The sequence below is a fragment of the Triticum dicoccoides genome, chromosome 6B, assembly GCF_002162155.2.
Source record: "Triticum dicoccoides isolate Atlit2015 ecotype Zavitan chromosome 6B, WEW_v2.0, whole genome shotgun sequence".
In the NCBI taxonomy this organism is placed as follows: domain Eukaryota; kingdom Viridiplantae; phylum Streptophyta; class Magnoliopsida; order Poales; family Poaceae; genus Triticum; species Triticum dicoccoides.
In genome coordinates, this window is record NC_041391.1 from 568,860,396 (window position 1) to 568,870,170 (window position 9,775).

The window sequence follows — 9,775 nt, forward strand, 5'->3', positions numbered from 1 at the left end:
CCGCCCCCGCCGCCGGCCCGCGAAGCCCGCCGCGGGCCCTCCCGCGCCCGACCCGGGCCGCGCCCCGCGCCCCGCCGCCCGAGTCCGTCCGCCGCCGCCGCTCCGGCGCCACGCCCCGCCGCCTTGCCGCCGGCCGCCTCCGCCCCGTCGCGGCCCGCCTCGTTCGGCGTCTCCGGCGCCACGCGGCCGCGCCGCCGGCGCCGCCCGGCCCCGCCTCCTCCGCGCGCCGCCCCGGCCGGTGCAGCGCCGCCCCGGCCGGAGCAGCGCCGCCTCGGCCTCGTCCCCTCCGGCAGCCCCTCCCCGAGCTCCATCTCCGGCGACGAACCTCGAAGCCCGCGCGCACCGGATCCAGATCCAGATCCACAAGGGTTGACTCCCCCGAATTTTCGTCTAAGTCCTTAATCTGTGATAAAACTGTTGCATCTTCATCACGTTACATCTTCGCACCCGTTGCTCCGTTTTTGGCGTGTAGCATACCAAGTTGTTCGCCTCGAAGAGTACATCATTTCATCTCATTGCGTCATTTTCATTTGAGCTCATCTTGATGCCCGAAATGCTGTTGGAAGAGGGCTTCATAATGTTAGTTTCAGATTCTTATCAGAACGAGCTCTTTTGTCATTTTTGCCATGATGGATGTGTGCATCCTATGAACTTGATCCCTAAATGTGTTTTGAACTAGACTATGTCTTCTTTACAGAGGTGCTTACCATGTATTTTTGTGATCAATGTGGTGACTAGCACAAGCATGCAAACTAGGCTTCGTGATAATGCTGTTTTTAGTCCCTGTTCTGCTGTAATTTTGATGCCATATAAACATGTTGCTACAGAGAGATCCATGCATAATTTGAGATACTTCACTAAGGGTGTTTTGAACACATGGTTATGCTCTATCCATCCATGGTCCTGGTTGCAATTATGTAGTCTAGCATGTCTTTTTCGTGCTCTACTTTTGCTTCAAAATGTTTCCTGGCAGATTGTTTACATGTTATTCAATTTGGCCAAGGTTGTTGTAGTTGATCCGTGTATGCTATGATGTTGTTTCTTGCCATGTATAGATTCTATGACATGTCTTCTTGATGGATGTATGCTTAGTTTATCATTAAATGCTCTGTAGTGAGTGCATAGAGCTCACGAAGGTGCCTTCGTAATTATGTCAATGCCATGCTTTGTTTGCTGAAATCTGTTAATGAAACTTGCTATGTTTACGTGGGTGCCATCATATTTTCTGATCCTTTTTGGCTTATGGTCAGTAAGGGACTTTTGATCTATACTTTGAGTAGATTCATGCCATGTCTTGTTTGGCTATTATAAGTTCCTGTAGCATGTTGATAACCTGCTCTGAACATTGCTTCGTGATGCTGTTTATGCCATGTCCAACCTGATATTTTTTTTGCACTTTCACCATGCTTGTTTGAACCTGTTATGATGTGATTTAGCCGTAGCTCAGTGTTCCTCTTTTGTAAAGCATCTCCTGTAGATCATTGCCATATGTTTTGTTTTTATGTTGGGGTGCTGTAGCATAGTTTCTTGTTGCATGCTAAGTAGCTTCGTGCTGTTAATCGCAGCTTTGTGCCATTGTCTTGCTTGCCATTTGCATACCGTGCATCCGAATCCGGTGATCTTTATATCGATTTCAACTGAAATCATCTCATCTTTCCAGCGGCATACTTGGTTTTCCAAGTTGATGCCTCGTTCAATCATCTTTCCTTCCGAAGAACGCATATGCGTTTCATATCACATCTCGCATAGCATGACATGTATTGCATCATGTTGCTTGTGCATTGCACAGTGATTTATTGTGGTTCCTTTGCTTGTGTTCTTGCTTTGGGTAGATCCGGGAGACGAGTACGTGCACGAGGAACCTATTGAGAACACTTACGAGGATCAAGCCTTTGACAACTCTGAGAACCTTGCAGCTAAGATGATCATACCTTCGATATCACTTCTATCTCTGCTTGCTAGTACTCGCTCTATCGCTATGTTAGCTCTACCTGCCTTTGTTTACCATGCCTCCCTATTGCCATGCCAAACCTCTAACCAACCTGTCCTAGCAACTGTTGTTTGGCTATGTCACCGCTTTTGCTCAGCCCCTCTTATAGCATTGTTAGTTGCAGGTGAAGATGAAGTTTGTTCCTGGTTGGAACATGGATATTTTGGGATATCACAATATCTCCTGTTTAAATTAATGCACCTTATATACTTAGTAAAGGGTGGAAGGATCGGCCTTATGCCTGGTGACTTGTTCCACTCTTGCCGCCCTAGTTTCCGTCATACCGGTGTTATGTTCCTTGATTTTGCGTTCCTTACACGGTTGGGTGATTTATGGGACCCCCTTAACAGTTCGCTTTGAATAAAACTCCTCCAGCAAAGCCCAAACTTGGTTTTACCATTTGCCACCTAAGCCCCTTTTCCTTGGGTTTTCGCGAGCCCAAGGGTCATCTTTATTTAACCCCCTGGGCCAGTGCTCCTCCGAGTGTTGGTCCAAACTAGAGCACCGTGCGGGACCATTCCTTGGCAACTTGGATTCGTCGGTTCCTGTATGCTTTGCTTATCTGGTGTGCCCTGAGAACGAGATATGTGCAGCTCCTATCGGGATTTGTCAGCACTTCGAGCGGCTTTGCTGGTCTTGTTTTACCATTGTCGACATGTTTTGCGAACCGGGATTCCGAGACTGATCGGGTCTTCCCGGGAGAAGGTTTATCCTTCGTTGACCATGAGAGCTTGTGATGGGCTGAGTTGGGACACCCCTACAGGGTATACAATCTTTCGAAAGCCGTGCCCGCGGTTATGAGGCAGATGGGAATTTCTTAATGTCCGGTTGTAGACAACTTGACACTTGACCTCTTTAAAATGCATCAACCGCGTGTGTAGCCGTGATGGTCTCTTCTCGGCGGAGTCCGGGAAGTGAAAACGGTTTGAGTTATGCTTGACGTAAGTAGTTTCAGGATCACTTCTTGATCGCTTCTAGCTTCTCGACCGATGCGTTGCTTCTCTTCTCGCTCTCACTTGCGTATGTTAGCCACCATATATGCTTAGTGCTTGCCGCAGCTCCACCATATTACCCCTTACCTACCTATGAGCTTAAATAGTCTTGATCTCACGGGTTTGAGATTGCTGAGTCCTCGTGACTCACAGATTCTACCAAAACAGATGCAGGTGCCGAGGATACCAGCGCAGATGGCGCAACTAAGCTGAAGTGGGAGTTTGATGAGGCCCTTGGTCGTTACTATGTATCGTTTCCAGATGATCAGTAGAGGTGCCCAGTCGGGACGATCGGGGATCTAGCATTTGGGGTTGTCTTCTTTTCATTTGAACTTGACCGTAGCCGGTCTATGAGTGTACTTTGAATGATGTATGATCTTAATTTATGTATTGTGTGAAGTGGCGATTGTAAGCCAACTCTCTTTATCCCATTCTTGTTCATTACATGGGATTGTGTGAAGATGACCCTTCTTGCGACAAAACCACCATGCGGTTATGCCTCTAAGTCATGCTTCGACACGTGGGAGATATAGCCGCATCGTGGGTGTTACAAGTTGGTAATTAGAGCCATCCCCGACTTAGGAGCCCCCTGCTTGATTGTTTGCTGGCGATGTTGAGTCTAGAACAAAAATGTTTTGAGTCTTAGGATTATATATATCGGAGAGTAGGATTCTTTTTACTCCTCAGTCCCTTCGTCGCTCTGGTGAGGTCTCCTGACGTAGATGTTTTGACTTTCCTCTCCTCAAATTTCACTAAATTTTTTTTAGGATCACGCGGGTATCTTGGAATCGTTTCGATGGTTTTGTGACGAGAACATTGTTCTTGGTGCCTCCTATCTATTTATGTGGCTTTGACCCGGGAGTCGAGCTCTGAGGTGTTGTCGTCACAATTTTATCGTTGCAGTTCTGGAATACCTGAGTTTTGCCGACATCGAAAATCTCTTTTGTACAGTTGTTGGTGAGGTAACCCCGATAACCCAGTACTGGGGCGAGCTCGGGAGTATTGCCATAACTCGTATAACGGATGCTTTTCGAAGGTTGAGGTACACGATTTCCGAAGGTTTCTTGGTTATGTGTTGACGGATGGATACAGCTGGATGTAGGGATTGTTAGTTTGGATGAGATATATTGCTTCCCCTGTATCCCCAACACCAGATTGCATAACCAGAAAGTTTCGGGAGTTTATAGGTGGGATTCAAGTAGCTCTAGCATTTCTTCCCGCAGATATTTGGTTTGTGATTGGGTAATCCTTACCACTTATTTGTTCCAGTTGTACCTTGTTTATTTCATTCATCAATCTCTTATCAAGTGGCTTCTCACCTTTATGGACGTGTGATGTTTGCTTTGGAATTCATTCGTTCATCCTTGTTCGAATGTTTATTGTGAAGACTATATGTTGCAATTTCTATCCGTTGATTCAGCTTGTCTATCTGTCTATCAAGATGCTAACGGATGTCACCCTCTTCAGGATGGCTCCGCCAACGCGTCAGAATTCGGAACGCAATGATGGGAGTCAGGCGAACCCTCCACCTCCACCTCCGCCTCCGGAGGCATGGCAAGCTTTGATGGAAGCCTCTAACGCGCATGCTCAGATGATGATTCAGCTCATGCAAGAGCGCAACCAAGGCCAAGGCAACCAAGGGAATCAAGGTCAAGGGCAGTTCAATCATCAGCCTCTATTTCCTACCCTCAACCATTTCCTTGTAAATCAGCCGAAGTCTTTCAGCTACTGTGTCGAGGCCACAAACGCCGATGATTGGCTCGTGGATATCAACAAGCATTTTGAATGCAGCAATGTCAGGCCTAAGGACTATGTCAAGTTCGCTTCTTTTCAGCTCAAGGATCAGGCAGCTGATTGGTTCCAGCAATACAAGGATTCCAGAGGTGGTCGAGTGATTACTTGGACTGATTTCTGTCGGGACTTTAAAGCTCACCACATTCCTACCAGTGTTGTTGAGAGCAAGCGTGAGGAGTTCCGCAATCTCAAGCAAGGCAACATGTCAGTGTACGAATACAACAAGCAGTTTCAGAAACTTGCTCGCTTTGCTAAGCAAGATGTTCCAGATGAGAAGAGTATGATCTATCAATTTAGAGGTGGCCTTAGAGAGGATCTGCAGTTAGCTCTCGTTCTTGTTGAGCCTACTCAGTTTGATCAATTCTACAATATGGCACTCAAGCAAGAAGGTGCTCAGCTCAAGTGTGAGGCTTCTAAGAAGAGAATCAGGGATGCAGTGCAATCTTCTTCTTCCTCACAAGTGGCAGCTAAGCAGCAGAAGTTTTATCTTCCTCCTCCTCCGTTTCGTCAGCCTTACCAGCAGAAGAACTCAGGTGGTCGTGGATCTTCCCACCCACCCAACCCAAGCTATCAGAACAAGTCTCAGCCTCAAGCTTCAAAGTCGAATGCTCCTTATCACCGTCCGCTCTCAGAAGTGACTTGCAACAAGTGCCAGTAGAAAGGTCACTACGCAAACAAATGCTTCAATCAAAGGCGCCTTCCTCCTCCTCCTCCTATGAGATCTTCAAGCAATGCAGTGGTCAAGCATAATCCAAAGTCTGCAAAGGTGAACATGTTGAATGCAGCTCAGGCAGAGGATTCTTCAGATGTGATCATCGGTAATCTTCCAGTTAATGATATTCCTGCAAAAGTCTTATTTGATACTGGTGCATCGCATTGTTTCATGTCAAGATCGTTCTTTGCTAAGAATGATTTTACTTGGTCTTACCTGGATAAACCTTTGGGTGTTGTTTCTCCGGGGAAGTCAATGAGGGCCAACTCGGTAGTTCATGATGTTTCTATCAAGATGGGCGACTATAAATTTCTGTCTTCTCCAGTTGTTCTTGGCGATTCTGATATTGATCTAATTCTCGGGATGGACTGGCTTTCTAAGCACAAGGCTCAGCTTGATTGTGCTGCCAGGCAAATTCAATTGACACACCCTTCTGAGGATGTTATCATCTATGCTGCTCGTGATGAAACCATTCGGTTGTTTTCTCTCAATGAGAAGGGCGAATTGGATGCTATTTCTCAAATTCCAGTCGTTTGTGAGTACCAAGATGTCTTTCTAGAAGAGCTTCCGGGTATGCCTCCTCATCGGCCAGTCGAGTTCGTTATTGATCTTGAACCCGGTACAGAACCCGTTTGCAAGCGTCCATACAAGCTTGGACCCAAGGAGCTGAAGGAATTGAAGAAGCAGCTCGATGAACAAGAGCGTCTGGGTTTGATCAGACCGAGTTCTTCCCCATGGGGTTGTGGAGTTCTTTTTGTCCAGAAGAAGGATGGCACAGACCGACTTTGCGTCGATTACCATCCATTGAACAAGAAGACAATCAAGAACAAGTATCCACTTCCCAACATCAATGAGCTTTTCGAGCAACTCAAAGGGGCTAAAGTCTTCTCCAAGCTTGACCTTCGTATGGGTTATCATCAGATTCGCATTCGTGAACAAGATATTCCCAAGACAGCATTCAGAACAAGCTATGGTTCTTATGAATATACTGTCATGTCTTTCGGCCTTGTCAATGCTCCTCCAACTTTCTCTCGCATGATGAACTTTATCTTCAACCCCTACACCAATGAATTTGTTCTGGTGTATCTCGATGATATTTTGGTCTTCTCCAAGAATAAGCAGGATCATGCCAAACATTTGCGATTGGTGCTCGACAAGCTCAGAGAGCATCAATTCTATGCGAAGTTTTCCAAATGTGAGTTCTGGCTTGATGAAGTTCTTTATCTTGGTCATATCATCTCTGCCAAGGGCATTGCTGTTAATCCCGCGAAGGTTTCTGCAGTTCTGAATTGGGAACCTCCTCAGAATGTCAAACAGCTCCGCAGTTTTCTTGGTCTTGCAAGCTATTGCCAAAGATTCGTTGAGAACTTCTCTAAGAATGCAAAGCCTCTTTCAACCTCCTCCAGAAGCATGTCAAGTATGTCTAGACGCTTGAGTGTGATGTCGCTTTCAACACCCTCAAAGAGAAGCTAGTCACAGCTCCTATCTTGACTCCTCCTGATGAATCCAAGCCATTCGAAGTTTTTTGTGATGCTTCCCTTCAAGGTCTCGGTGCTGTGTTGATGCAAGAGAAAGAAGTTGTGGCCTATACCTCTCGTCAGTTGAAGCCCAACGAAAAGAACTACCCCACTCACGATCTTGAGTTGGCGGCAGTTGTCCATGCATTGATAACATGGAGACATCTCTTATTGGGAAGGCAAGTGGACATTTTCACCGATCACAAGAGCCTCAAGTATATCTTTACTCAACCCAACCTTAACCTCAGGCAAACTCGATGGGTCGAAATGATTCAAGAGTACAATCCGAGTATTGAATATACTCCTGGCAAGGCGAATGTGATTGCAGATGCTCTGGGCAGAAAGGCTTACTGCAACAGTCTAATTCTCAAGCCGTTTGAACCGGATCTTTGTGAGGCTTTCCGCAAGCTGAATCTTCAAGTTGTTCCTCAAGGCTTTCTTGCCAACCTCATAGTCTCTCCTACTTTGGAAGATCAAATTCATGAGGCACAACTCCTGGATACCATGGTGAAGAAGGTGAAACGTGGTATTGACAAGGGCATTCCCAAATACAAGTGCTATCGCTTGGATGACAAAGATACTCTTTTCTTCGAGGATCGAATTGTGGTTCCAAAAGGTGATCTGAGAAAATTCATCATGAATGAGGCACACAATTCCCTCCTATCCATTCATCCTGGAAGTACAAAGATGTACCATGACCTCAAGCAGTCATATTGGTGGACTCGAATGAAGCGAGAGATTGCTCAATTCGTGAATGAATGTGATGTCTGCAGAAGAGTGAAAGCAGAACACCAAAGACCAGCTGGTCTCCTCCAACCTCTTGCTATTCCAGAATGGAAGTTTGACCATATCGAGATGGACTTCGTGACTGGTTTTCCTAAGTCCAAGCGTGGAAATGATGCTATCTTCGTTGTCATTGACAAGCTTACCAAAGTGGCTCATTTTCTTCCTATCAAAGAATCTATCACAGCAGCTCAGCTGGCAGAGCTATACACCTCCAGAATTGTCTCCTTGCACGGCATTCCACAATTGATATCTTCAGATCGTGGAAGCATCTTCAGTTCTAAGTTCTGGGATTCCTTTCAGACGGCCATGGGCACCAACATTCGTTTCAGCACAGCTTTCCATCCTCAAACAAGTGGGCAAGTCGAGCGAGTCAATCAAATCCTTGAAGATATGCTCAGGGCTTGTGTCATCTCTTTCGGTATGAAGTGGGAAGATTGTCTTCCATATGCCGAGTTTTCCTACAACAACAGCTTCCAAGCGAGTTCGGGCAAGGCCCCATTCGAAATTCTCTATGGCAGAAAGTGCCGTACTCCTCTCAACTGGTCTAAGACAGGTGAACGCCAACTTCTTGGCAATGACTTGATCACAGAAGCCGAAGAAATGTGCAAAGTCATTCGTGAGAATCTCAAAGCCGCGCAATCGCGACAAAAGAGTTACTATGATAGCAAGCACCGTGACTTGGCTTTTGAAATCGGAGACCATGTCTACCTCCGTGTCTCTCCAATGAAAGGCACTCGTCGCTTCGGTTTCAAAGGGAAGTTTGCCCCGAGATACATGGGTCCTTTCAATATCATTGGCAAAAGAGGCGACCTCGCCTATCAACTTGAGCTTCCGTCCAACTTCGCGAACGTGCACGATGTGTTTCACGTGTCACAGCTTCGCAAGTGCTTCAAGACTCCTGAGCGCACTATCAACTTCGAAGAGATCGACCTCCAAGAAGATCTCTCTTATCATGAGCACCCCGTTGCTATTCTCGAAGAAACCAAGCGCAAGACTCGCAACAAGTCAATCAAATTCCTGAAAGTGCAGTGGTCACACCATTCTGACCGAGAAGCCACCTGGGAGCACGAGGATCACCTCCGTTCCGAATATCCGGAGTTCTTTCAGTCCTAGATCTCGGGACGAGATCCTCTTGTAGTGGTGTAGTGTTGTAACACCCCGGATGTAACTTTCCATCTTTGTAACTCCAACTCTTGCCATTTTCGGCTAGGTGATATGATATTTCCCTCCGTGGTTGGGTTTTATCTTTTGTTTTGCATTTTATTCATGTCATGCATATCATATCATGTCATCATGTGCATCTCATTTGCATACGTGTTCGTCTCATGCATCCGAGCATTTTCCCCATTGTCCGTTTCGCAATCCGGCACTCCCACATGCACCAGCACACCCCTCTTGTCTATTATCGTGTGCGGGTGTTGAACGTTCTCGGGATGGACCGAGCCTTGCCAAGTGGCCCTGGTATAGCACCGGTAGACCACCTGTCAAGTTTTGGGTCATTTGGAGCTCGTTTGATACTCCAACGGTTATCCGCATATCCGCAAAGGCCTCTTTTGAGTTGCAGCCCAACACCCCTCCAAAACAGCCGAATAACCCATCTAAGTCACTTCCATGCTCTCCGTCGTCGGATCACGATCGTGTGGGCGAAAACCGCACCCCATTTGGAGTCTCCTAGCTCCCTCTACCTATAAATATGTGCACTCCCCCGAAATTCTGGATCCCCAAACCCTAGTCCACTCCCTCTCCGCCGCCGGACATGTCCGGGCGGAGCCGGACACGTCCGCCCCGTGCCCCAGCCACCCAGGATCTGCCACGTGGCGCCACCGCGCCGCCCCCGCCGCCGGCCCGCGAAGCCCGCCGCGGGCCCTCCCGCGCCCGACCCGGGTCGCGCCCTGCGCCCCGCCGCCCGAGTCCGTCCGTCCGCCGCCGCCCCGGCGCCGCGCCGCCGCCGCTCCGGCGCCGCGCCCCACCGCCGGCCGCCTCC